General features: G+C 33.5%; 1 protein-coding gene across 1 annotated transcript in view; it reads left to right on the top strand.

Annotated features, from left to right (window-relative positions):
• Nucleotides 1-23,763, top strand: part of LOC129944274 (uncharacterized) — a 94,677-nt gene that overhangs the window by 723 nt on the left and 70,191 nt on the right. The window lies entirely within an intron of this gene.

The raw sequence follows: 23,763 nt of genomic DNA, 5'->3' as shown, positions 1-23,763 counted from the left end.
GTCGCTGACGTCTGACGGCGTCGTATAGTAGTTTTTTGCCTGCCCCATTCCTGGGTTAATTTTTGTGGTTTTGTTTTGACTCTTCGTACATGGTCTATTTTTTGTAGTTGAGTAGCCTTTGTGTGCCATGCCGATGATGCCGTTTTGATGATCCATATAATTTTCTTAGATCTAGATGAAGGTCGTTTGGCTTGATATATAGTCAGAGCTATGAGTATGGTTATTATTGTATTTTTGCTTTGATATATATATCTATTTTCTATGAATCTATTTTCTATGAATGAATGTAATTGAGATGTCATTATAGAAATCCATAGCTAGGTACCTATATACACCTCGCTATAAATGTGAGAACTAAGTAAGTTAAAAAGTTTTAATATTCAAATAAAATCATTAGCCATTTACTTAGCAGCATACTGATACCTTTTTCTGATAGCCAGACTTACAACCAATACAAATGGCAAAAAAAAACTATCTAATGGTGTCGGTGTTTTTAAATTGTTATTTTATTTTTGTTTTATAAATAATTTAGCTTTGGTTGTTGTTTGCAATGCTAATGAGAATTATTAAACTCGTCTATTAAAAAAGAAAAAATAAAACTTTTTGACGCGACTTTGAGTGAGGCTCGTTTCGCATGCGACAGCACAAACGATTGGAGTGTGGCATTTTAACTTGCATAGCAATTAGATAGATAAAGGTATAGGAAGGTAGGTATAAAATATACATATCTATATGGTAGAGCGCCGCGCCGCCGATCATTTGTGCGTTAAATTAGAATGTAGAAAAGGAAGTGATATGCAGATTTATAGAAATCTACTTCGACGATATGGTTTTGACTCTATACCTACGAAGAAGTGAATGTTATGCTATGAGGCACCAAACTTACCTACCATCATGTGGTTTATTGGAATAAAATTATACGTACTATAGAAAAAATTGCATAAATTACGAAATTCAATAAAATTTATAGGCATTATAGTAGGTACATATGAAATCTTTCTAGCCGACTTTCCGATAAATGAACTGACTGATATCTTTTGAATTTTAAGATAAGATACAAATTGAATAGGTTAGAATATCAAAACAAAATTTGCAGGAGACGAAAATTGTTGATGAATCATCTACATTTCTTTGAGGTATTGTAAAATAGAAGATCTTTAAATGTTCTGACAATTTTATGTTTGGCTTATTGAATATGTGTTTATCATTTAAACAAATTTTCTAAAAATCACAAGTTTAATGTTTGAATATCTTAATAAGTCTGACAATACGCTATAATTTCGAAATTCCGTGTATTGAAATCTTTAAAGAAAAATTTGGTAAAAATAGTTATTGTGACAGACTGCCACTTCGATTGATGTAATCAAACAATCTTACTCTGGTTGATTTACCCAAACAAGAACCTGTTGAGCAAATTTGGAATCATAATCACTTTTACCAGTAAATGTGTTATTTTATTACCTCGCTGTCAGTGGACCATCCATTTTTAATGTCAAACACACTCCAATACACAACTATTTGCAAATAGCATCAAATGTCATTTTGTTTTGACATAATTTATGTTCTTGACAGCTAGAGATTTAGTTGACAATAGACAAAAACAATGCTTATTTGATCACACATTTTGAAATCTCACACTAACCAAGAGTCTTATTTCACGCAAACATTGGAGATTAAATTGTCAATTTGAACTGCTCTTTAAAACAATATGAGTACATAGTTGTCATTTAGCGTATGTTTGAACGTAGATATAAATTAACCTTTCCTGATTAAGAACTTTTCTCTTTATTTCTAACAAAGTGTAAGCAACCATGACATAGCACTGCTTCTAAGCTTATCCTACAATTATTTTCATTATTTAAATCGAAAGATAAGAAATGACATAGAGCGCTTTTTTAATGTTTTGTTTTTATGACTAGAATGTCACTTTAGATTCTGACGTAAGTCCAATGTTGAATCTCAGGTTCTCTTAAACAGCCATTTTGTATTTCTGCGAAAATTTTGAGTAATACAAAATTGTGCTTTATCTTCACATTAAATTAATTTTATTTCTGGTGTATTTGAAATTTTGAGAACTTCAATGACTCATGAAGTTAAATTGATAAACAATCAACTTTGCAGTAAGAATCCTAGATTGCACCAGAAACATATGTATATTTTTTAATTACACAAATTCCAAAATCAAATTTAAGTCATTCATTGTCACTGACTAATTTCGAATTTCATAAGAAAACCTAGACTTGTGTTCAGAGATATTGGAGATTTTCGAATTCAGATAATATTTATTTTACAAATGTCAAATCAAAACTGACAGTTCATGTTGTTGGTAAGAGCTGAATTATTCCATAGGATGTATGGCAATATCTGTTTTTACAAATGACCTTAGCGGTCACAATTGTCAGTCACAATTTGTTAACTTCACGTAAAATAATAATTGTAAGTGTTAGATCTTTTCAGTCCTTGGTGAAATATCTCTCAGCTCAGTAATGGCTGAAACACAAACACGATTCAGCTTTGGCTTCGCGTAAAGTTAACGAGTTCAGCCATAGGAATTTAATGCATGCTATCACAATGAAGCTTCGACGTCACGTTTCATTTAACAATCATAAAGAAATAACGTAATGTTACCTAATGTGACTCGAAACGGAAGGTCTAGTTCAAATTAGCTAAACATTAGGCGTTTTTCTTTTTTACTTCAGACCTAAGAACTGAGCAGAGTCTTAGCGAACAGAGTAGAGTTCTGAGCAGAATATGTTCAGAGCTCTCTGATTTAATTATGAAACAACTTGTGTTCAAAATTTTCTTTAATCAAATTAATTAATAAAACAGTCACAGAGTTGGTCCATTTGAAGCCTGAAATAAGTTTGATTCATAAAAATGCTATCCGCACTAAAACAACCAGCCTCTTCCGCCATTTTTATTGTTTTAACGATGATTTTTTTAATTTACCGGCTTTCAAATATCAAATTGTTGGTGTTAAGAATTTTACTCCGTTTACTCTGTTATTTTATTCTGAGCTCACAGAGCGCGCTCTGAACATGTTCAGTACTAAAAAAGAAACACGAATTTGAAGCTCTGAACGATCAGAACTTCAAAGAAACACAATTATTTTATTGACAGTTCGAGTTTTGCTCTGAACTAAAAAAGTAAAACGCCAATTTGCTTTGTCTGACAGCTCAACAGCTGTAAAAAAGTCAACAAACAAAATACATTCGTTTTAAAGGGATTACCATTGGTTATTGTAGGCTCTGTAAGCTACTTTTTTTTCGATTTCAAAACTTACATTTTTTGTATTTTGAGAAAAAATAACAGCTACTAATGACAGAAGTGTCATTTTAGAAATGTCATATTAGAAGTATCATTCAAAGCAACCGCGAAGCAGGCCCAACTTAACGTAGACGAAGCCGAAGCTGAAGCATAATTGTGTTTCAGCCATAAATGTTAAGAAAAGACAGAATGGCAAGGGTCAAACTTACTTCTAACCACATTTTCTTAAAGTTATGTTCTGTGGCAATTCTGACAGACACCGCCACATCCGGAATGAAACTCCCTGATTATTTGGATGAAAAAGATTTCGGTTAGCCTGGTTTTAAAATTAAAATACCATCCTAAACTTTCTAAGCTTGAAACCTTTTTTATTTCTCCATTAAAAAAATTTAATTACTATTTCAAAAAAACACCACCTTTATTTATTTTTAATTGCATAATCATCGACAGATAGTTATCAAACTGAAAACGAACGTACTTCACCACACTTTTTAATATCGTGTTTCTCTCGTGATGTATAATGATTAAATCAATACAAAAGTCATAAAGACTTCATCATAGTCAGGGTTAAGTGACATTTTGGAAATGGACCCACATAAACCTTCCTATATCAAACTTATCTTTTACTTCGTCACAAACTGCAGATAAAAAGTCGAACAAAGGTCGCCTATCTCGAATGTTCTGCTGAATGCGTTGACTTCGTCGTTGTAGCCGCTATTGTTGATTTGGTTTTCGCAAATATTGCATAACAACTGGAAAAACTGTCACGATAGGCTATAAGAAATTATCTATTTTATTTGATCGGCGTCATTCATTGTTGACGACCGTTCGTCGTCGTCGTAGCCGTAGTCGTCATAGTCACTCCATCAGAAAAAAACACCACCAACCAGCAATACAAATATCTATAAAGCCAAAGTAGCAAACGAAGTGACTAATGTGATTCACACTGACAACGTCAACAACGTTCACAACTTACGATCGCCAACGATATGATTCACAATGACTAATTCCATACTAGAAGCTAAGGCTATATTTATACTACACGCGGGGCATTAAATAAACCTTCTCTTTTTGAATATACATTTATTATTTCCCTGGAGTCCGGATCTTGGACTCGAATAGTTCTTATCAAAATCACATTTAAACCAAATAAGTATGACTCATCATAAAGCGGAAGAAGCACACACAAAAACTTAGATCTTTGAGATATTTTCACCGTAATAGATGCGATTCGATGCGACATACGATATGATGATAAAGGAAAGTACGTTATGTACATATTTCCCCCCAGATCCTATACCTATTAGACTACCTTGTGATCAAAAGCTTTTAAAAGAGTATAATTTTGTTCAAAGTATTTTTGGCAAAACGTAGGTATACTTATCGTGTAATGGCTATTTTAAGAAACACCACGAAAGGACTCCACTTGTGTCTGACTCTATTTTAATTCACCGCCACCGCATTCCTTGGCCCATCACCATCGCCATCGCTACACAAAAACAAACAACAACCAACCTACCTAATCACGAGAATCGCATCGTTGTTCGTGATAAACAACGACCGCGAATGTGCGATGCGATTAAAAATATCTCATTGAAGTGGGCTCTCACCACTGCGCCCCACCACCGACCGCCATGCCATGCCATGCCATACCACCCGCTGCCTACACCCTTTCCTCTAATACGCTGATGATGTGCGCTGTACGCTCTCAGATCAGTCCACTGCCATACACCATAAGGTGCTCCTTGATGGTGAAACGAGCAGCCATCAGCCAAATTGCGCGCATACACTATTTTGGTCACAACTTGGGCCAAAAACCAAAAGCTTAAACGGTGGACAACGAACGGTCGCTAAAAATAAGATTTCAAAAATAATTATATCAACAAAGACGACGACACGGTGAGTAAAACGCTCCGCGGATGGTAAGTTGGGCGATTTTAATCGCTATATCGCCATCGCCATTGATCGCCATAACTAAACTTGTGATGTGAGCTATATGGCAGCGACATAAGTGGCTAGTGGCAGCGTCCAGGTAACTCTATCGTAGCGATGGCAATGAATATTGGCTACAATAAAACGGATAAACGGGCAGATGGCCCGTTGCTGTTTTCGTTAGCGATGGCTATGGCGAAGGTGTAAATGGAAAACAAGTGTTGTACCTATAAGTGGTGCCAAAACGAAAAGACGTTGCCGCACTGCTTTATTTATAGACCCAGCCGCACAGTTTTCCTAAAGGTAAATATTTAAACAGTCAGATCTTACAGCTTATAGAGCACCAACCATAAGGAAAGAGCGAGAGCGAGAGAGTGCTGATAGTGTGTCTAAGTGTGATTTGTTTGGCGGCTGTCCAAAATGCTGTCGCTTCTCTGCTGCTGCTGCTTCTGCTGATGAGGATGCCCACGTGAGAAATATTTTAATTGTTATTATACCTTGAATTGTTGCCTCAATTTCTCACATTCGACGCCGTAACTGGTGCCGCCACCACAATAACCTAAAAATACCCCATTCCACCATAATTTCATTCTATATCCACCTTCAATTCGCCGCCGCCACCACCATCACCACCGCCACGGTCCGTCTCCGTTCACCCTTTCTCTCCTGTGTCAACGTTAACGTTGTCGTCTTCATCGCATCACAGTGCTGTGCCGTTGCGCCGCCACAGATCGCCACTAGCACAGCACAGCCAGAAGCGGCCGTTGCGTTGGTCGTCGAAAATTTTATATTGAAGAAATATTTTTTCTCACGAAAACAAGGTGAGATGAATCATGCTGCTTATTATACAAGCTGCTATAGGCAATCGGGCGCTGTGGCCAGCGCGGAGTAGAACAGCGTTGTTCGATGAGCAGAGAAGAAAGGGGCAATCTAAATCTTGACTAAATCGTTCCACACGCGACTCGAAAGTGGATAACATACCTTCATACATTTGAAGCAATTTGAAAAAAATGTTCGATTTTTAGCCCGAGGAATGTTTTTGTTTGAAAAAAATAAAAGTTTTTAAGTCGTTTTGAATTTGAGGTAGATTTGTATTATTGTTGTTTTTGTTTTCTTTTTTGGCTAAAATAAAAAAATAAAGGCTAAAACAACAATAATAATAATCGGAGGCGGAAGCCAATGATATGTTTATTTATACGGCAGTGTGTCGTGTAGGTGTATCTCTCTGTACTCAGTATTCAGAAAGGAATTTCGTCTTTATTTGTTTCGGAAATTCAAATAGGTAAATAGGTTTTGAAAATGCTGCTGACTTGACTGACCTTCGAATTTTCATTGTTTGTTTTTGAGCTTAAAGAAAAGGAGCTTATTTTGGTACAATAGTCCTTAAAATCAAACAACTTTAGCTATTACTTTTCTTGAACTATACTGTATAATGTAGTCAATTTGTAAGGCTTTACATCTTATAAAATGTAGACTTTTTCATCTTCCTCTTAGTTTTATTTAACAACCAGCTTCGCCCGAGTAATCACTCGTATGTTTTGTTTTGGAACAAAAATGGTTAAAGGACTTTTTTATTAAATAATTTTAGTGAAACAATTTTGTTATAATTATTCAATCAAAACTTTAACCGTTTCCTTCGTGCATATGTACGTAGTGGAAACTCTCTAAGGGGTAACAAATCCCCATACATTCATTATTGGTACACCGCTTGTATTAGCCTTAGCGTGATGTTTTATAATTTAAAGAAAGAAATTCTAAAATCGGACAAGTAGTTCCTGAGATTCGCACGTTCAAACAAAGAAACAAACAAACAAACTCTTCACCTTTATAATATCAGTATATAGATACATAAGAAAGGTGTAAGGGTTTTAACTTTTATTGACATAGAAACAATCGTATGTCTTTAAGTATATTGGAAGCTAAAGTTTTGGTAGCCCATTTCCAATCCTTGTTAACATGTCCAGGTGACTTGCACTAGTTTAATTATGCTTCTCTAGGTACATCCTATGATGCTCTTGACTCTATACACTAGAATTTGGAACGTGCTCTTTTTAAAAGAAAGATAATAAGTCCCCAGGAAATGTTTGCATTGCCGTTGAGTTTTAATTAAGTAATCTTTATAGAATAAAATAAATAATTTCTTATGCGATAAAGTTTTAATAAAGCTAATTCATTTTCAATATTTTAGAAGCGTGATGCTAGATTACTCCAAAATTTTAATGGTATTTCGATATTAAACACTACTAAAAAAAATTTGTTCTAAAATCTTATGCAATAATAATTTATCAAACAATCGCTTTGATATGTTTCAAGCTCGTTTTCGTGAAGGGTTTTCAATGGTTGACCATATTTTTGCTTCATCGAGTATAGCTAGCAAATGTATCCAAAAAAAAGAAGATGTATGTACGTTTGTAGTACCCGTGGCATGATGGTTAGTGCGTTGGACTGTCATGCAAGGGGTCTTGGGTTCAATCCCTGCCTGTGCCACCTTAATTTAAAAAAAATAATTTGCGCGGGTACTGCCTCTTGCGAGGAATTGACAAATCCTTCAAGAGTAAATCTTGTCATGAAAAAGTGCTTTCTCAAATTAGCCGTTCGGATTCGGCCTAAAATTGTAGGTCCCTTTCATTCTTGATAACAGTACTCGCACACAGGAATGGTTGAGAGTTGTAAGTCACTAGGCCCTGGTTCACAACGGACTGTTGCGCCACCCCATTTGATTTTTGATGTACGTTTGCTTCATCGACTTATAATCTGCATTTGATGACGTCAATTAACAAGCTCTGATCTATAAAAAAGCATCAATTGGAATATCTGGAAATTTTCTAACTTCGGCAACAGTTTGGGAAGTGTTCCCCAAGGATGTATCCTCGGACCAATCTTGTTTTGCTCTATGTATAAATGATTTTCTGATATAAGTACTTAAAAATTAACTTCTTCACTCGGATGTCTTTGTTTAGAGAAGAAATTTAGTTCCTTAACAACCAGTCAGTTGAAATAGCACAGGCATATAAATATTTGTGAGCGTTGATGTCTTCTAACAATAGCTTCAATATGAATAATCAGCATAAGTGTATAGAAAGCGGAAGTAGCTATCAACATTTTTCTGAAACCAACACATACTCTTATGTTCTATTGTTCTACGGTTTTCAAGTATTTGGTCAGACCTAATTCGAAGAGTTTGAGTTAACAGAACGCATTTTTTGTATTGACACCGATTCTGTTCTTCTTTGCTATTGATGATGTTATGACTGCTACGGTGGGTGAGAGACTGGGTATCCAATGGCGCCTGCCGGAAACATTAAGCCATTTGGACTATGCTGATGACATATGATTAATGGCAAATAGAAATGGAGGCATCAGTCAAATGTGCCACTCTCTTCAACAAAATGGGGAGGTGGCTGGCTTAAGGACTAAGTTAATGCACACCACCCGGAACCAACAACAACAGGTTATTGTGAGACAAGTGGCAGTAGAAGAGGTCACCCAGTTCAACTATCTGGGAAGCTTTTTGGCACTCCATGGTGAAACGGACCTGGATGTCACCAGTAGAATAAATAAAGAAGTGCTCTGCTGACATCTCGAGAAGGTTGCAAACTTTTGTCAACCGCTGTCTATGTTACATCCTCAACATCCAGTGGCCACAAACCATATCTCACGAAGAACTGTGCCTCAGGATTGGACAAATAAAAAGATGTAGACATCGCGCGGAAGGTGGCGCTGGATTGGCCATACATTGTGGAAGCCGGATGACAACATAGCAAAGCAGTGCTTTCAATGGAATCCTCAAGGTAGAAGGCAGCCTGGAAGACCAAGAGAAACATGGAGATCATCTGTCATGAAGGAAGCTCATTCCCAAAACTTGGAGACGTATGGTCCCAGCTGAGGTATCGTGCTAGTAATAGAGGGAGGTGGAAGGAACTGGTTGCCGCCCTATGATCCTGGTTAAAGTGCTGCTACCAGCAGCCGTAAACGAAGAAGAGACATTACAAGATACAAAATGAAGGTGGTGAAAACATTGCGCTAGAAAGCGAACCAAATAAAAATGAAATAGAACCCGATATAATAGAAAGGGCTGTAAGCTTGAATGAAGCCTATCAGAAAGAAACCAAATTGTCAACAGAATACAATTACATTTATTAAGTTAAGATATGTCCAGATTTATAAGTAAAAAAGCTTAAATAAAATTATAAAAAATAACACCAATGTTTTTTCAGAACAAAGAGGTTTTAAGATAGTTCTGAGTTCTTAAAGATAAAAAATAAACATTTAAGGACCTTGTTAGTAAATCTCGCAGTCCACTTCCCTTAAAGATATCGAGCTCTATTTCCTTCTGTTTTTAAAAGAATTTCCTCTAGTCGAATTCAAATCGACCAACTTACTCTAGTCGATATCAAATCACTTGAAAATCGCAAATATTGAAATGTAGAACACGGAAATTCACTTCGTTTTGAGGTCGAAAAATATAAAATCAATATCGATAAAAATGAATTTCAGAACTGCAATTTATATTTTGAACCGATTTCAATTTATTTTCAAGTGAAATGTAGAACCTAGCTGATAGCTTGCCCTTAATGGTGGTTTTGCGTTTTCGTTAACAGGAGAACTTTATAGGAGCTGACTTTAAGACCGTTCCAAAGAGTTCTTCTGCACATAAATTAAGAAGTGTTGCTCGCAAGGTGTTTCAACTGTAAATTTTGACGTTTTAAGAAATTCATTATGGTTATAGCTTGAACCTCAAAAAATTTATATCATTGGTAGTTTTATCTTTAGGGGATTAGAAAAAAATGCTCTATTATCACTAAAGTGCCAAGTGCCAAATCACAAATGCTTACATCTTTAGTAGATTCATTCTTTCAATATTAGCTTTTAAGATAGCTGGTTTAGAAATGTCTTATCTTTAGCTAAGCTTTTAAATACTTTCTTCGTAACCACATAATAAATGCACATTGTATAATTTTCACTGAAATGCTTACAAAAAAAAAAAAAAAAAAATCAAATGGGGTGTCGCAACAGTCCATTGTGAACCAGGGCCTAGTGACTTACAACTCTCAACCATTCCTGTGTGCGAGTACTGTTGTCAGGAATGGAAGGGACCTACAATTTAAGGCCGAATCCGAACGGCTAGTTTTGAGAAAGCACTTTTTCATGACAAGAATTACTCTTGAAGGAATTGTCAATTCCTCGCAAGAGGCAGTACCCGCGAAAATTATTTTTTTAAATTATGGTGGCACAGGCAGGGATTGAACCCAAGACCTCTTGCATGACAGTCCAACGCACTAACCATCATGCTACGGGTACTACAAAATGCTTACAAAGCAACATAAAAATTGCATCAGAAGCCGAAACGACACAAATTGTTAAATGCTGATTCATGAAACCAATTATGTCTTTAGTCAGCATTAAATGTTATTAACATTACTTTAACTTCTGCGTAACAACAATTTTGATGGCATCAAGTTGTGCGGACAAATTCAATAAATGGTGTGTTTTAGAAAATGGCTGTGGGGTCCAAAATGTTCTCATTTTATAACTTTTCACTTAGAAGATTGAGTGGCACCTGACTATGGCAATTTTGAAATTGAAATAATTACTTTTCATATTGTAGTTTTAAAACATGATAAACGCTATCCTCGTTTCTACACTAACTAAAGCAATTTCCTTATTATTCTGGACTAATAAAAATATAGGGAGGGCTTAAATTTTTATAAAAGCAAAACAGGCGTACCTATTTTTAATTTTAGATCATCAGGTGTCAAGCCAGCAGGATTAAGGGAATTTAAAAATTCCTGTGGGTAGTGCACTGTATCTTCGATGTTGCACACGGTGTCAATAATAATATTTTAATAATAATTTTGTTTATCTCATTTACTGAGTCGTTTCTGGGTAACAATATCGCTCTCAAACAGAGCCAATGGAAATTCCTTGCTATGAAGGATATTTATTTTAAATCAGAGAAATTAACAATAAACTAATAACTAAGAATAAACTAATAACAATAATAATAACAAATAAAGGATTCAAGTTCAAAGGGATAGTTCTGAAAAGAACTTTTACAAATATTATAAAAAAGTGTGATTAAAAATGTGTGAAAAAACTCTAAATATTCATTTCTATCAATTTGTTAAATGTAAAAAAGTAGTTATAGTGACGTAACTACAATAGTTATAGACATATGGTCCCGCGAAGTTTTTTGTAGATATTGATATTTTCTATAATATTGTCGAGCATTTTTTCGTCCTATAATTAATACTCTTCGCAGCGTATGCGATGAAAGACATTTTATGGCTAATTTTTTCACACCTTCGGTTGGTTTTAATAGGAATTTCTAAAGATTTCTATAGTAATCTAGTACTAAATATAGCCTATGTTACTCAGTGATAATGTAGCTTTCTAATGAAAAAATAATTATTAAAATCGGTCCAGATATTTTGTATTTTATAAGTAACATACAAAAATACAAATCTTTCCTCTTTATATTATTAGTGTAGATAAAAAGAAATATTTATTCAAATCGAGGCGTATAAAAAAGAACTTGGGTGGGCTTAAAAACCCGAGTGCTTATTATTCATACTTGATTACATACATATGTATAATTGTTTTATTTCTTTTTATCAAGGCATCTTTAAATAAATAGATAAGCCCAGACATCTACTAGTATTTAAATATAGGCTTTGAATATAAAAATAACGATTACTGTTTGGTATAATTAGGCCGTAAATGCTAATAGGCCTAAAATTTGCACTAATTTTTGTATTTTTCGTGTTATATTTATAGTGTTCTACAAATTTAAATAATCGGTTTTATGTTGTCCCCTTCACATAGCTAATAAATAAAACCAACAAAAATAAAAGAAATATGAATTTAAATTTGTCCATATCACACTTACTGCTATTATAAGTTAATAAAAGAGATTAAAATTTGCAATGTGGGGATATATCGTTTAGCTCGTCTGCAAACGTCAAACACTTTCTGTGTAGACTTGACAGATTCGTTAAATTTCTTATTTTGCTCTGTATTAATTTTCCTGTTTTCATTTTGGTGTATCCACATTCCACATATGTTATGAAGTTGGAACTTAGGCACCCATTTTTATTTTTAAATCTTTCAATTTTGACAAACTTAGTAACGTTTGTACATTATGTCAGATTTGTAAATGACGGATAACGTGAAACGTCAAAAATGAATCTAGATGACACCAAATTAAACAAATCCCTTGATGAAGTTAATTTTTAACGTCTCGTAATTGACTCAAAGAACTAATTACTAGACTTGTATTGATCAAGATAAATTAATCTCGATCTGATAGTTTTATTCTTCATACATACGTCAAAATTAACAACATTAAATTTTCCAGGAATTAAATTTAAGATTAAATCAAATTACTTGACCTGGTGTATAAAATTCTTTATAAGGATCATCTTAATTCCTGAAACTATAAATTCATCCAAAAGTCATCACTGTTTGCAAATATTTTCCTTAAGCTCTTCCAAAGACCTACTTTACTTTGAAATATTCTATTCGCACGCATATCCTTTATCCATATAATCGTCGCTTAACCCACAAGCGAAAGGATTGTAATTCGGAAAAATTAGCAAAACTGCTAATCACTTTAGATATGCTTCTGTCTGGTCAACACAAAATAAACTATCCTGATGGTCATCAACGTCCATATAACCCTATTTTTGCAATCTATACCTCTGTATGTATGTAGGTAACACCCCAAAAAGATTTAATCCTTTTCCTCACCTCAATTCATATAGAACAAAGGTAGTTTTCATTTTATTAGTTGGATGATCATGCGCATCAAAGGGCTTAAACCACACACCCATAAAAACGAGAAAATCATCTTTTTCTTCTTCGATGTTTGTTTGTCATAAAAGGATTAAAAGAAACATTATCCTTTCGGCCGACGACAACGACGATGGCACAGGTACATACCTCATATAGACTCTTTTATACAATCGCGGCTGATACACGTTGATGGTGTTATAACCCTTGCCATAAAAATGAATAGGAAACCGAAGAACCCTTCCACGCTCACAGCACATCAGGTAAACCCTTTTTTTTTTGGATGAAGATGACTACTCCTTTGACAAATATTCATGAATAACTCCTTCGGTGAATCAGTGTCTTTGCTTTGAAGATCATCATAGGAAAGAAAAGGATGTTTGAAACACTTACTTTTTTAGGTAGTTTTCAGTTTTTCCAAAATATTGTAGTTTTTTTCTGAAATTTGTAATTTGTATCCTTTTTCTAAGAAGGCGAGAATTCTTCGTCAAATTCCTGTTCCTCATAAAAAACGAATTATTTTTTACGCAATTTCGCAAGGATTCTGTTTTTTTTTTGCAAAATTTGCGAAAAAAAATAAAAGAAACAGTTATAAAAAGTTACGTAAAAAACGATCAAACTCTTAGCCTCTATTCGTAGAAACAGCATTTTCGAACAATATGCATTTTTCAAAATGCATAGTAAACCGTTTATTTCTAACGGGTAAACGCGCAACATCCTTGGCCGATCCTGTGATAACAATACACATTCATTTCGAATGGTTAATTAACCAAAAGACAACGCATCATGGAAAGAGTGAGAAAGAATCCTTATTTTGCCAAAATTGTCATAAAATGATAAACTGCACATATTTTCGCAAGACCAAAATAATACTTTAATGAGTGAGACAAGGCAAAAATTCCTAGCAATTCATATACGACAGCATTCAATGAATAGATTCGTGTTGTATGTATTGTATATCCTTTGGCAGGGACATGCTTATAGTTTAGGGAGTTAAAATTGAAGGATTTTATGGTTTTATTAAGGGTTAAGACGGCTTGGTTATATTGTAGCTACCTCTATCCCTTTTCTATAGAGTTTCAAAGAAAGAGTTTTTGAAGTGATGAAAGAGGTATATGATATGATACGCGTCAAGGTGAAATCAGGTACCTTAACTACCACCAACTCGTTTATTTTATTTCGGGAACGAAGATGGGTTATGGTGGTAAACGTGTGCTGCTTAGCTGCTAAACTGATGTGTTTGTAGAGAGTTGATGTTTTTATTGTTTTACGATTGACGCATGAATATAACATTTTGGAAACAGCAACAGAAAGGTATAAAGTCTCGGTTTTTCTTATTCAAAAGTTAAAGGAGAAAGGTTAAGCAAGTATATAAGATGGTAAACGGCGATTGGGTTAATGTTTGCAACTTTTCAACAAAGTGTAGGTACAAGTTGCAAAATAGAAAAGACAAATTCCTGAGAAGGTATAGAAATAGAAGAAAAAAAGGGGAAAACAAATTCCCATTTAGATTCTATGTTTCTATGTTTTTAGCGTCGGTAGAATAAAAATGGAATATTCCGAAATTTTATTCCGACAGATGGAGTTGTATGCACATACTCGTAAAGGAAAGTAATGACATGTTAGAGTACAGAAAATCCTATATACTTTTGTCTTATAGGCAATTACAGTGTGAATATGGACCAAAGTAACCCTTTTTTTTAACTTTTAGTATCACTTTTCTAAGTTTTACTGAGCCATAGTTGAACTTTAGATTTAGTAACTTCAAAAACAAGCCATGTCGTAGCTTGAAAGCAAATTTGCTAATTGGGAAGAAATGACTAAGAAAAAATGCGACCCACACTGTTATCTTCCAATTCGTGCCTGTCTCTCGATATATCTAAACATTTTATAAAATATTAATGGCAATATTTTGTGAAAGATTGAGAAAGTTTTTTCGTCAATTAAAAAAAAATTGACAGTTGTATTTTTCTAAAAAGAAAAATGTTTTAAAAATCAACAAACATGTTAAAATAAGTTTGGTTTCAATGTCTGTTTTTTTTTTCGGCGATTTTTAAGTCGAAACTCAATTTTTACCAATTTTCAGTAGCATTTCTTAAGAGATTTTATTTCGTATAAAAATGTAGAATTCGTTTTTCTGAGAAGAGAAAACATTTTTTCAAAATGTCATTGATTTATTCTCAAGATATTCGAGCTGCAATTCAGTATTGACCAAATTTTAGTGTTTTTTTTAATTTTTGCTCCGATATTTCGATAAATTTTACAAGATGTCAAAAACTTTATTCTTTGATACTTTAAAGCATCGTTTTAAATATTCTAGGTTGCAAATATTTTTTTTTCAGGTCTCTTTGTTTATAAAACGAACCGATAGTAAATTTTTGAAGTACCCGCGGTATGATGTTTAGTGCGTTGGACTGTCATGCCAAAGGTCTTGGATTGAATTCCTTCCTGTGTCATCTAAAGTTTTTTTTTAACGGGTACTGCCTCTTTTGAGGAATTGATAAATTATTCAAGTGTAATTCTTGTCATAAAAAGTGCTTTTTCAACTCGCACATAGGAATGGTTGCGAGTTGAAGGTTACTAGGCCCTAGTTCTCAACGGATTGTTGCACAACCTAATTTATTTTATGGTAGATAATTTTTTGTCCTAACTTATTTCAATTCGGTATAACGGTATTGGTCCATGTGAAATTTTGAATCAACCAAATTCTTCTTTTGTTTCTTTTGTTTGTCTTTTTGCGTTGTTACCTGTAAAAGAATGTACATATTTCGAGTTGATATCTCCTCGAGATATGTCAAACCAAAAGAGACATCCCTTTCAAACCTTTTATTTAAATTTAAGGGACGTCGAGAAATGTCTATATTTTCATTACAAGATCTTCCTATGGAAAGTTAATAATTTGAAATTATAAACGATAGAATTTTTTTGGAATTAAAAAAACTTTGACTCCCAGAAAATCCTCCCAGAAGATTCTGTTTTTATTTTAAACGTTTTTCACAACTGTCATTTCAGAAACAATGCTAAAGAATTTAATTCGATTTGATAGAAAAAATATTAAAAACTTTATCAACGGCATTGGTCAGTTATTGTCCAAAATGAATCAACTGGACAAACAAACTTAAATAAAACAAAAATACATTGCAACAATTTCTTCAAGGAAAAATCGTGTATTGATTTAACTCATGATTTCCTGTTTAGAGTTTCGTTTTTGATTCGACCAGACGCGACGATGATCACGAAGAACGTCCATTCCATTATACTTAAGTACATAATATATATAGGTATATTGACAGACATATAACACGAAGCACGCCATTAGTTCAAACTCCAACAGACTTGGACTTGGGTCTTTCTGGAATACTACATCATCAGGCTTGCTTTAAAAATGGGAATAGGATGACCAGTCGTCTAGAGAGAGGGCTTAATCGTGTAGTGTTATCTTACACCAACAAGTCCGTTGTCCAATAATCGTGACCCACCAAAAAGAGCACTCTCGTCTGGTAGTCTGTGAGAATTTAAAAGGAAAACAAAGTGACAAACAAACAAAACCAACAAAAGTAAAGACAAACAAAAAGTTGCTTATAATCCAACCAAAGTGACGATGATCGGGACATCTCACGACTGACATCGATCCGAGTCAAAATAAGCGTGCCAACGGGCAGAAAGATACGCGTTGCTTACTAACTATTCTTATACACTACAGACTACACCATACGACATACAAACATTTATATGCCGGTAGAAGTATATACAATCTACAAGCCTGCCTATCTGGCTACTGAGTCTGAAGGAAGAGTCAAGACACTTCCATGGATAATAATTTATGCAGCAATTCTATTTTTTTTTGCTGTGTCTTCTGTTTTGAGTTTAATCCGCGACAGCTTGAATGGAAGCATTGCGTAGATATTGGATAATGTGGAATGGAATGATTGGTTCATCCAAGATTATCAAGACCAATTTTTATCAGGGTTAGGAGGCATATACCATTATATAAAAGTACCATCACTTTACTACGTATGTTTGCCATAAGTTGCATCGTTTTGTACCTATGGCATTCTCTGTGTGAAGACGTGAAGACAGCAGCGTGATGGTGATCTGCTATATGGCCAATTCGATTAGCAAAGGGGTATTGTGTGCATCCAAGCTGAATACACTATGGTCACGATTCTCTAAATGGACATACCATATACTCGTATAGTAGATGACTAAAGCTGTATAGTCGTAGTATGTAAGATTCTCTTTATAAACCAAGGCTAAATCATTTAGAGAACTGCATGTCGGAATTATATCCATGGGGAATAGAGTCTCTGTATAATGTAATGCAATATGCATCGTCATCATCATCATCGTCATCAGTGGAGTCTTGATTGAGTTAACCTTGAAAACAGTCTAATGAGAACTTATACTGATGGGGGTTGACATGAAGAAGTCGAATTAAAGAATATTACATCGATGGGACTATAAACAAGTTATTGAAGTTCTTTCGGGTTGAATCACACTATTGGAATTTAACCAACAATTTTAGCCAAACTTTAGAACAGATCTTAAATTTTGTATTCAGTTTGAATGTTTGAAGAAGATTTTTTCCAATAAATGTTATCAATCATAATGTAGTCTTAAAAAATAAGGCAATTCTAAACCAGAAAAATTCAAGATTTAATTTCATCAATAAAACCTTTCAAAAATGTCTTCATAGACGTAGTAATCAAGATAAGTGTTTTAGACAAGTAGAATTAGAATAATTCTTCCTTCGTTGGATTATAAATTACGTTTAATACCTGATTTATTGGATGAGTTCAATTGTGAAAATTACAAATGGTGTGCCTCAGGGCTCTGTTTTGTCTCCGTCACTCTTTTAATGATCACCTGTCTGCAATTTATAATATAATTAACTTTATCGCTGAAGATATTACTCTTAATTTTTTGTATTCGTTTTCAAGTAACATCCCTTATCTTGGCATGTGGAACAGTTTATTAAACTCCCACCTAAAACCAAATACTCTCCTTTATTGTTAAATCAAGATATACCACCCTTGGCAAAGCATTTTTCTCTCATTCTGATCTATGTACAATTTAAAAACCGTTTATAAGACTAAAACTTGAGTATAACTCCCATGTCAAGGTTGGTGCTACAAAAACGTTTACTTTAACTTGTTCGTAAGTGTTTAACGAATAGTTATTCGTTATTTAGCCGCACGACATGAATGTGGAATGCCTTACCAAACTCTATCTTTTAATGTCAGTACAGTGTTTAAGAATTTAAAAGAAATCTTTACCTCCTTCACCCCTCCTTTTTTTCCTAGTTCTCATCTGTGTCTGTCACAAAATTCTTTAAAAGTGTTTTCTCGAAAGAAAAATCATAATTTTTAGTGTATGGCAACTTTGATGACTTTAATCAAATTCGTATCAGTAATGCCCGAAATAATTTTAAACATTTTTGTATTTGGAACTTATACAAATTTGAGTTAGATCACAATTTACCAAATGGCTCGATTAAGCACATGTTTAATTCAATCCAGAGAAAGGATCTATTAAAACATGATTCGACCAGACTCCATAGTGATCCCCTACTTGCCTCCTCCAAGTTACAGCACTTCATCAAAGTGTGTTGAAACTTGACTTCTTTTTTGAATATATTTCAAAATAGAAGATTTTGTCATTGTCCAACTAGATTATGGTTTTCTTATATAAAAGTTATTTACTGGTTCCAAAGCCGAAAGTTAACCTATTTTTGATCAACAAATATTTTTAACGTCTTCGTTTTAAAAAAGAAACGTTTTTTTTTTGCTATAAACTGTGAAATTCTTTTGAAGGATGGCTTCGATGTCGTTTAATTAAAAAACTTCTACAAAATCAGACAATAAGAAAAGCCTTTATCCATTTTCTTGTAAAGTATTATTTACTTCTTCATTTTCACAGCCTTTCATTAATTTTTAAATTAGTTTTCGAAAATTTTTCATAACAAACTTATATTTGCTAATGAAAACTTCTCTTTGCATATTACTGAAAAGGTTTTCAAAATTCTAAATTAAATTTGCAGAGTTTATTCTTTCTGGAAACACAAAGAGCAAAAACTTATCAAAACCACAAAATTTTTCACTTGTCTAAAAAGACTTTGCACTTTGCAAAATTTGAGTTTGGTAAACCGTATTTTGCAAAAAGGAAACCTTTTCATATCAATATTTTCGTCTTTTTAATTTCGTTTATGGGAAAAGTAACTGTCTAAAGTTGCAAAGTAAATAGTTTTTCCTGAAATAGAACACAGGTTTTTGGTCTTGTCACTATATAAATTAAAATGTGTAGCTAAGCTGAAAACTCGAGATTTATCGAACCGATTCGGCTTTAATAACGTTGACTAAACATCGTGGAATTCGGCATAGCGAAATAAATAAAAATTAAAATAAATCAAAACAAAACCCAGGGGTCGTTTTTATGCAAAATTATGGACACATTGGTCTTATTTCTCAAAATAATTTGGCCTTATTTCACTTTGTCAAAGCAACCAACTATGTACTGATAACTGGATTTATTTGATGGTTCTTACTCATGGCTAACTACTTTGCAGTGTTTCTAAAAGGATTTTATTAGTATATGTCCTGGTGTATTAGTCTTTTAATGCTTTCCAAAAGGTTAGTTTAAATGGGATTTAAAGCAGAGTGTTAAATTGGTCAACAATATTACAATAAGAATTCAACTCCTGAATTTCTCGAGCGTGTGAGCTACTTTCGTTTGACTACAATATTTCCTATATTTGAAAAGGATAGTACGCGTTCACCAGAAAATTATAGAGGCGTTTCAGTTCTGAGCTCACTAAGAGAACCGTTTGCACAAATGTTGTACTATAGGCTTGTGAATTGGATTGAAAGATAATTTGATAAGTCAATCAGGCTGGTTTATGGGCGGGCCTTTCAACGATTGATCAAATTTTTGCTCTCACGGGCATTGCCAGGTGGTTAATCGACAAAAAGAAGCTCTTATACACTTTTTTCATCGACTTTAAAGCTGCTTTCAATACCATCAACAGAAGATCACTTTTATATAAGTTAGCAGTTATTGGTCTTTCAACCAAATTTATTCGGATTTATGAACTACCTTTATTAAACACGTCTGCAATGGTTTGTAATGGTATATCTATGTCAAAATCCTGTAAAACCAAAACAAGTGTTCCACAAGGCTGAATATTCAGTCCGCTGATGATCGTTCTTTGTATTAATGATGTTGAAAATAAATTACCGGGAGACGTCAACTATGGCGATTTATCTTTCAAGATTGTGCTCTATGCTGATGACCTGGTGGTGTTCTCTGATAACCCATTGAATTTGCAGCTTCAGATAAATAAACTTCAACAATATTACGATCCGTGGGATCTCCAAATCAACATTTCTAAATCTAAAATAATGATTTTTAAACCTCAAAACCATTCAGATAATAATGTACGAAATTGGACATTAGTTGGCACCACTCTTGAAGTTATCAGCGAGTATAAATATCATGGTTTTACTATCACTTATAATTTGAACATCAAAAATCATATTAAAGAGAAACTGGTACTAGCTAAATCAGCTATAAACTCGATGTGGCCACATTTGTTTTTCAAGAAGCTTCGTGGATCCTACATCGAAATTTAAGGTTTTTGAGGCTACCGAAAATAGTTGCTTTTGTTATGGGAATCAAGTGTATGGATACACTTGGAAGTATATAGAAGTTATTCAAAGACACTTTTTCAAAAGAATCTTCCGGCTTATTACGCCATATATGTTGAGCCCGGGCTTCCGAAAATATATGTTAGAAACAGAAAGGCCAAGGTTAAACCTGATAGTAATCTGCACAAGCAAATCCTGCTTATATCACTCCATTGTAGATATTCCAAAACAACAAAAAAAGAGTGGAGAAATACTTTTTACCACAGTATTTCAATGGTTGATAAAGAAATGTACAAAACTGATCTCGAAATTGCTAGGGAATCACCTTCTGGTGATTATAATTATTTCTGTGAGGACCTTTCTGCTTTTGATATAACTTCGGTATTCAAAATACGGACTGAAACTCTTGAGCTCAACTACAGGCCACATAGAAGTGACATAAATGGAATTTGTTCACTCTGCAACTCAAACTGAAAGGAAGACGTTTACCATTTTTTAGCAACTTATCCTATTTTATAAGAAATCCGTAGACTTCGTTTTGCTAAAAGCTTCTTTTCGTCGAAAGAATGTTTACGTGTTTTGAAAGGGGAGTATGGTTGAAAATAGCTGGTATGCTATGTCTCCCATGCAAATAATTACAGAAATTCTTATTTTAGTCTGTTTTGAAGTATCTACTTAAATAAAAAAAGAAAAAAAGTTTTGCCTTTTTCCGTTTTAACTAAACTAAAAGTCTATATTCTGCAAAACATTTACATATTTTCGCCATCTTCGGTTTTTTAGTTAATAAAAAAATTAAACTTGAATATTTTGAACAATCAGTTAAAGTACCTAATTGTTAATTGTTTTCTTTGTTCATAGTAAGACATTTATTGTTAAGTATTCTTTTTCTTCTTTAAATTACTTTGCCACTTTAACAAAACAACATTTAAAAAGTTGATCAAATTTTTGTAATATTATTTAAAAATGTTCTTTATTTTATATTCCAAAACCATAAACACTTTTTTCTCAATGTAAATGTTTTGATAATATTCGGCAGGACACGGCACTTAAGCCATGCTTGTAAGTTTTTTGTTTCAATTGTAAATTATTATTATGTATCGTTTTTAATATCTAAATTGGTCTACAATATTGTCATTTCATGAGTTTGGGCTATGATAACACAAATTATTATTATTATTTACTGAAAGTACGAAGTTGTGAAGCTCTCGTATTTTTTAATTAATTTAAATAACATCTAGCGAAGTTGGCTTGTTTTATAAAACCTTAAAACATTTTTGGACATTTACTATCCTGGGGCTTAAATCACGTTGTTGACAATTTGTTTTGCTTTTATAATAATTTTAAATGAAAGAACATTTGAGAACATCTTTTATCTTCTCAAAATCATAAATTGCAAAAATATTGAAAATCTGGACTTCTTGTTTATATCCTTTCTCCTTTATATATATTCCATGACACAACTGATGTTTTTAACCAGAAAGCCAAAAAAAACTAAACGATGTAAACCAACCCTTCTCTAATAAGGACGTATAAATGAACCAACCAAAGGTGGTTAATTTAAAAGACGTTAACGAATTTCACATTAACTCGTTTACAGTTCGTCTAAAGAAGTGCCAACAGATCGTTTCAATAATAACTACCTTTCAACCTTAAAGGGTTCAAAATTTCTTTTGTGCTTCTGATTCATATACCGACCTACCTACCGACCAACATAATAACACTTTCAAAACCTTACAATTTGGCTCCAATGCATCAATGAAGAAAAAATAAAAATTAGTATGCAAAATTGTAAGTACATGAATGAGTTATTTGGACCGCATTTGGAAATAAGACGAAACTACCAATTTTCTCACTTGAAGTGTTAAATCGATACCTCTACGTTGTCATTTAAGAATACAAAATCTTCATAACTGTACCCACCTTTATAAGAGTAACCAGAATTTAAGAAGACCAGTTTTGCGGCGAATTCAGAAAAAAGGAGCATTTCTCCTTCGTCGGAGTTGCTTTCGTGAAAATACACAAAAAGAGGACACACTTTTTAAAACGCATAGAAATATGTTATTTACAAGAAGTTCATAAAATATAGGTTACTATATTCTTACAACAAAAGTCTCATAACAGATCCTCATAGATATAGAAAATTCCATAGTTAAGCGTTATTGGAATATTTTTGTTCCATAATGGCAAAAGACTCAGAAAAAAGAAGAATTCTAATTTTTTGTTTCATTGAAAATTCCAAGGAAACGTGCGATTATTGCATAAGTACATTATCTAGAACTATGGATCGATAGATGGACGGTAATTGTGGCCAACCTAGATAAGTGTCCTGCCCAGAGGAAAAAAAATCATAGTAATAATTCCTTTTTGTAAATGCGATGTCCTATATTTCCGACCTTATTGTTCTGATTTTTGCGAAAATATGTTTCAAGGTAAACCAAACTATATGCGGACCTTACGTAAGAATGCGTAAGAATCGTTTTATGATCGAAATTGGATGTGATATATTGTAATATTTTATTGCAGACCATCAGTGCGAGGTAAACAAAAATTTAGACAAAGCGAAAAAATACAAAAACATTGATTTTTTCTCAAAAAATCGCGTCACGCTAAAAACAGCATGTGATCCTCGCCCTTCTTAGAAGTCATATCTAAATTCGTGCCTAAACTGCCTGCTCTCGAAAAACTCGAAGAAAAAAGTCGGGATTTCTATCGATATTTAGTGCTCTCATTTTTTGGCCTAATTATTTTTTACAAGCTGGACAATTGATCTATAGGTAAATTTTGGAACTCTCCCTCAGATGGAAAGACTCGACCCATGCAAATATTTGTTTTTTCTGTTTGTTTTTTGTTTGTTCCTTTTTTGTCGAATGTTAGTTTTTAATGACCAAAGGTTGGTGGTTTGTAATTTTTAGGGCAATTTTCTGTGATAATGGGGTCATTTTTTGGTTCCATTCAAATGTGGTTTACTTATTTTTTGTTTGAATAAGAAGAAAAATGTATGCAAAATTTCGATTTTAAGTTCTAGGTAAAAAGAAATTGAAAGTTTCAAAAATATCCTTGACGAAAACCTTGAAACCTTGGAAAATAACCCTTAAATACTTTATTTAGATTCCTTTTTTTACCCTTTCTT

This window comes from Eupeodes corollae, chromosome 2, assembly GCF_945859685.1.
Source record: "Eupeodes corollae chromosome 2, idEupCoro1.1, whole genome shotgun sequence".
Classification (NCBI taxonomy): Eukaryota; Metazoa; Arthropoda; class Insecta; order Diptera; family Syrphidae; genus Eupeodes; species Eupeodes corollae.
This window is presented reverse-complemented; position numbering and strand designations above follow the sequence as displayed.